The 6555-nt window shown below is 41.4% G+C and overlaps 1 long non-coding RNA gene across 1 annotated transcript; it reads left to right on the top strand.

Annotated features, from left to right (window-relative positions):
- The first annotated feature begins 7 nt into the window (after positions 1–7).
- Positions 8–5293, top strand: LOC116585441. Its single transcript, XR_004283658.1, has 3 exons — positions 8–217; positions 623–748; positions 5255–5293. It is a non-coding gene; the product is annotated as an uncharacterized LOC116585441 (long non-coding RNA).
- The last annotated feature ends 1262 nt before the right edge of the window (positions 5294–6555 follow it).

Below are 6555 nucleotides of genomic sequence, written 5' to 3'. Positions count from 1 at the left end.
CAAGCGCACAACCCGGCGCTGCTCCACGCCTTAACCCTCTCCCTGCAGGGGAGGGACAGGTCGCCGGTCCCGGGTTTCGCCGGGAAGGGTGGAGGCCTAAGACTCGGGGCTGACGTGGACCCCCAGCTCTGCACCTTACGTCCTCTTTTTCTGTGCAATGAAAACAGTGGTTCCTCCCTCACTGCATCGTGGCGTTAGTTTAAACGGGCTTTCGAAGGTGAGGCCCCTAGCACACTGACCAGCAGTAGACCCTCAATTGTTAACCTATTATTATTGTCATCTTCTCGAGGGACCTCACTTTCAGTCTCCTTACCTTGCCTGATTTTTCTCCCAAGCTCGAATCACCATCTAACACACTGTATTTTTACTTTATTGATTTTATTGTCTTTTATTCACTGCCGTGGATCGTGTTGGCATGTAGTAGGTGCTCAGTCAATTCTTGTTGAATGAATGAACTTACATGCGTGAAATGAATTAACTTTTTCTTAATAATTCATATCTGCTCATCCACCCCCCAGTCACATCTAATCCTGGTGCAAATCGGTTTGTACTTTATTAGCTTTCAGGAATCTAAAGTAAAAAACCAGCATAAAAACTTCAATGTGCTTTTAAAATACTTTAGATACTTAACGAGCTCCTAGATGCGCCACCCTAGCGCTGAAGGCGGGAATGGACTGAAAGGGGAAAGAGAAACGTCACCCAACAGTTTGTCTTCCTGGACACCTGCGCGGGACACTCTGAGGCTAAGGTAAGGGTGGTGCATGCCAGCCTGCCAAACTGCATTTGGCTTGGGCAAACCCGAGTCAGGATAGCCGAGTGCTGCAATGCGTGTCGAGCCCCAGCTTACCTGGGGAGGAGGCTGCCCGATGCCAGGCGAGAAGGAGCCCGGGTGACCCAGTGGTGGAGAGGAGCGGCAGGGGGCGGGGCAGAGGCCAATAAATGAAAAGGGAATAACAGTGTAGCTGGAAGAGTGGAATTAAGGGGAGGGACCAGGCTCTAGGGTTAGTTTTGCGGAGGCTGAGGCTGGGGGCTAGGGATAAGCAGGGGAAGGGGATCTTGCACCAAGGTGAAATTGTCAAGACCCAGAAAGATATTCAAAATCTTTTACCAGTAACCCCACCCCGTATCCGGTGGAAATCATCCAAAAGAGAATAAACTTGCCCACTGCAGCAGTTTGCAGTAAGATAATTGGAAACACCCTAAATGTCTAGCAATAATGGGATGGTTAAGGGAATTATGGTAGATATATCAGATGAAAATTTCCTCACCTTTTATAAAGGGGTATTTCTGGTGACTTGGGAGGCAAAATGCAAACTTCTTAGAATAAATGAGACATTAAACAAGAAAAGCAGGGTGTAAAAGTGTTCACAATTAAGGTGAAATAAATATGCCTCGTGGTTAAAAAGCAGAAAAGAACCTCAGAAATTTGGATTGTTATGTTAAGAGGTGAAATACAGATGAATTGGGCTATATACCGATGAACTAAAATATCCTTTTATGTCTTAATATAAATTCTGTAAAACTCTATATGGAGGCCAAAGTGTATAATTTTTACAATACCTTTTTGAGAATGAGAATTATGAGTGGTGACTCTAGCTGTAACTATGGGCTTATATTATATATAGTTGTAGGGTTTTTATTATTTTTAAATGTTAATATACATTCTTCAGGATAACTGCTAAGTCCTTCATAGAAACACAGAATACTGAAAGTACAAGAGAAACTAGGAAAATCTGAATGACATTGGTAGATTGTACCAATATTCGTATACTGGTTTTGATACTACTTCTTATTAATTTTACTAGTTTAAGAAATTGAGGTATAAGACTTCATAAAATCCACTCTTTTAAATATACAATTTAGTGGTTTTTAGTATATTCAAGGAGATGTGTACCCATCACCACTAATTCCAGAACATTTCATTGCTCCCAAAAGAATGTGGTATCCATTAGCATTCCTCACTCCCCTCCCTTTCCCAACCACTAATCTAATTCCATTTCAGTGGATTTGCCTCTTCTGGATAATTTGTATAAATGGAATAATACGATATGTGGCCTTTTGTGTGTCTGGCTTCTTTCACTTAGCATGATGTTTTCAGAGTTCAGCCATGTCATAGCATGAATCAGTACTTCATTCCCTTTTATTGCTGAATAATATTCCATTTTATGGAATATGCCACATTTTGTTTATCATGCATTAGTTTATGGACATTTGGGTTGTTTCTACTTTTTTGCTCTCATGAATAATGCTTCTATGAACATTTGTGTACATGTTTTCTTTCTTTTTTTTTTTTAAAAGAATTTATTTAATTATTTGACAGAGAGAGATCACAAGTAGACAGAGAGGCAGGCAGAGAGAGGGGAAGGGAAGCAGGCTCCCTGCTGAGCAGAGAGCCCGATGCGGGACTCGATCCCAGGACCCTGAGATCATGAGCTGAGCCGAAGGCAGCGGCTTAACCCACTGAGCCACCCAGGCACCCTGTGTACATGTTTTCATGTGATATATGATTTCATTTTTCTTGGGTATATGCCTAGGAGTAGAAATACTGGGTTATATGATAACTATTTTAACTTTTTGAGAAATTGCCTGTTTTCCAAAGCATCGGCACCACTTCATATTCCTACTAGTAATTTCAATTCATCACCAATTTCTCCATATCTCACTAATGCTTATTATTATCTTTTTGATTGTAGCCATTCTAGTGGGTGTGAAATGGCATCTCTTTGTGGTTTTGATTTGTACTTCCTTGATGGTTAATGACACTTCAGGTGCTTCCAGGCCATTTGTATATTTTCTTTGAAGAATTGTCTATTCTTCAGTGAATTTGCTCATTTTAAAATTGGGGTTTTTTTTAATCGTAGAATTGTAAGATTTCTTTATATATTCTGGGTACTAGATCCTTATTAGACATATGACCTGCAAATATTTTCTTCCATTCTTTGGGTTGTCTTTTCACTTTTTTTTACAGTGTCCTTTGAAGAAGAAACGCTTTTTAAAAAAAATTTTGATGTGGTCTACTTTTTCTTTTACTGCTTGTTCTTTTGGTGTCCATATTAAGAAATTATTCCTTAACCCAAGGTCATGAGGATTTATCCTGTTTTTTTTTCCGAAGAGTTTTATAGTTTTACCTCTTACATTTTAGGTCTTTGGCCTATTTTAGTTTTTGTATATGGTGTGAGGTAGGGGTCCAACTTCATCTTTTTGCATCTGGATATCCAGTTGTCCCAGCACCATTTGTCAAAAAGACTATTCTATTATCCATTGAATTGTATTGTTATTGAATTGTATTGTTACTTTTGTCAAAAATCAATTGATAGTAATGTGTGGGTTTATTTCTGGACTCTAGATTCTATTCAACTGATCTATAGACTATAGTTTTGGGTTTTTTTTAAGATTTATTTATTTGAGAGAGAGAGAAAGTGGGTGGGAGGGGCTGAGGAAGAGAGAATCTCACACAGACTCCGCACTGAGCCCAACCTGGGGGCTTGATCCCATAACTCCAAGACCACAACCTGAGCCGAAACCAATTGTATCACCCAGGTGCCCTGTGTACTATAGTTTTACAAGATGCTACCACTGGGGGAAACTTGGTAAAGTATACATGGCATTTCTTTGTATTATTTCTTACAACTGCTCATGACTCTATAATTATCTAAATAATTATTTAATTTTGAAAAAGCAGAGATTTTTTTAAAAAGATTTTTTGTTTGTTTATTTATTTGACAGAGAGAGACACAGTGAGAGAGGGAACACAAGCAGAGTAAGAGGGAGAAGCAAGCTTCCTGCTAAGCAGGGAGCCCGATGTGGGGCTCGATCCTAGGACCCTGGGATCATGACCTAAGCCAAAGGCAGATGCTTAACGACTGAGCCACCCAGGTGCCCCTGGAGATTATTTTTTTTAAGACTTTATTTATTTATTTGACAGACAGAGATCACAAGTAGGCAGAGAGGCAGGCAGAGAGAGAGAGAGAGAGGGAGAGGAGGAAGCAGGCTCCCTGCTGAGGAGAGAGCCTGATGCGAGAGGCTCGATCTCAGGGTCCTGGGATCATGACCTGAGCGGAAGGCAGGGGCTTTAATCGACTGAGCCACCCAGGTGCCTCAAAAAGCAGAGATTATTTTTAGGGTACATTCTTACCGCCACCACCCCACCTGTGCGCCTGAACTAAAAGAAGTGCTTTGTTCTAATTTTTCTTGCTTTCTCCTGAGGTGCCTACTCTCACCCTCCAGGTGGCACCAACTCACTCTTTTTACCTCTAGTTTTTCACAAGTCGGAGCAGGAAAAGGGCCCTGGCGTCCACCAGAATGACTCTGGGCAGTCTTCTCTGAGCCCTGGCCTGCCCTGAAGCTCCCCTCAACATAACAGGGAGATTCAGGGCTACCTTTGCTTTAGGGAGCATCTAGCCTCATAGAATGAATTTCCCAGTCAAAGAAACAGTCCACTATTTTTTCTCCTTTGAAAACATTCATTCGTTCATTCATTTAGTCAGTCAGCACTTACTGAGCACCCACTACTACGCAATTCTTAAAAACATAGCAAATACTCTATACAGGTAAGGTATTATGTTAATAAAAAATGGGCTTTTTTTTTTCAGGATCAGACAATGAACACAACTCCCCACACACATTTGCAAACTGTAAAGGGCTACACTATAATAAGGTATGATCAATATTGGGGCAGGAGTATCACAACATAAGAGCTGGCATTTATCAAGGACTCATCAGAAGACAGACATTTCATGTATTTTATCCTTAACCTACCCAAAAAAAGGTTGGAGTAAACATCACTGCCCCTATGGTCACAAAAACAGGATCTCAGAGAAGTTATGTACATTGCCAGGGGATTCACAGTTACAAATGACAGAGCTGGCTTTAAAAACTAGGTTCCCAGGTTGCCAAAGACCGCTACTTCTTCTCCTGAACCCCAAGCCATCAACTGAAAGGAAATCTCAAGTAGAAGTCGTCTCTAGGCAGGTTTGTGCTGAACACATAATTATTAGATGACCTGGGGAATCAGTCAGCCTCCTAGATATGCTTTCCTTCCACCATTTCTTCCAAGCGTCCTAACGTAGTTCTATTTATTCCTGAATTTAGCAAGAGGCATTTTCCAGGTAGTTTAATAAGTTGCTTTTTTCTTTCCAATTACAAGGGAAAAAACATATATTTGGGGGGAGAAAAACTTAGGACACTTAGGACATTTACTTCAAGCAAAATAAAATGAAAAGTAGAAAATTAACTCTTCCTTTTTCTTTTTAAGGTTTTATTTATTTGTTGGAGAGTGAGAGAGCGTGCACGAACAGGGGGAGCAGCAGGCAGAGGGAGAAGCAGGCAGGTCTCCTGCTGAGCTGGAAGCCCAATGCAGGACTCGACCCCAGGACCCTGGGACCATGACCTGAGCCAAAGGCAGACGCTTAACTGACTGAGAGACCCAGGTGCCCACCAAAGTGCCTTTAAACCAGCACTTACCCCAGACATTTAGTTGTTTCCAGTTTTTCGATATGTAAATGACATCGTGACAAACATCTTTAGTATACATTTTGTCTCTGTTTCTCTTTGTTTCCCTAGGCCACAAGGGAGGTAGCCCCTTGTCAAACGATGTGCTGATACTGCCTTCCAGAAAGTTCATGTCAGTTCCATTTCTCTAGTTTGTTTTAGTTTAATTTAGTTTCAACATTTGGTTTCAGCATTTAGTTTAGTTTCAGCATTTACCAGTCATTGCCCCTAGTGAACAACCAGAAAACGAAACTGACGTTTCTATAGCTACTTCTTTGGGCTAGGCATGGTACTAACTCACTCTTACATGATCTCATTTAATCTTCATAACAATGTCAGGAATCTAAAATTCAGAGAGGCACATTCATTTGTCCAAAATGATACAGCAAGCTAGGAATGTAAGCAGCCAGAGTGTTAAACTCCTTAAAACCTTCCAAAGGATTCCCCTTGCACTTAGAATAAAATCCAAACTACTCCTCTGCATCCTGCCTCCCTCTCCCACCATGCTCCCCTCTAGCCATACTGGTTTTCTTTCTGTCCCTCCAGTTCTCTACCATCCTGCCCACCACAGGGCCTTTGCCCTGCCATCTCCCCACATCTTTTACATGGCTGTTGCTTTCCCACTCTGGCTCCACCTCCTCGGTGAGTTGGTCCTAATGTCCACAGCTAACATAACAAAAGACCCCTGTCTTTTCCATGATCTTGTTTTATGTCCATCATGGAAGTTTATCACTGTCAGATTGGTCATTGATTTGCTTGCTGTATTTGTCAGGATCTTCCAGAGAAACAGAAACAACAGGGTGTGTGTGTGGGGGTGTGTGTGTGTGTGTGTGTGTGTGTGTGTGTGGAGAGAGAGAGAGAGAGAGAGATTGATTTACTCTAAGGAATTCATTCATGCAGTTATGGAAGTAGGCAAGTCTCATGATCTTCAGGGTGAATCGACAATCTGAAGACTCATGAGAGTTGATGATTTGGTTATAGTCCAGGTCCAAAGTGTCTGAGAACGAGGAGAGCGATTCAAGTCCAAAGGCAGAAAAAAAGCTGATATCTCAGTTTGAAGGCAAA

The sequence above is a fragment of the Mustela erminea genome, chromosome 1, assembly GCF_009829155.1.
Source record: "Mustela erminea isolate mMusErm1 chromosome 1, mMusErm1.Pri, whole genome shotgun sequence".
Classification (NCBI taxonomy): Eukaryota; Metazoa; Chordata; class Mammalia; order Carnivora; family Mustelidae; genus Mustela; species Mustela erminea.
Note: the sequence above shows the minus strand (reverse complement) of the source record. Positions and strands in the feature narration are given on the sequence as shown.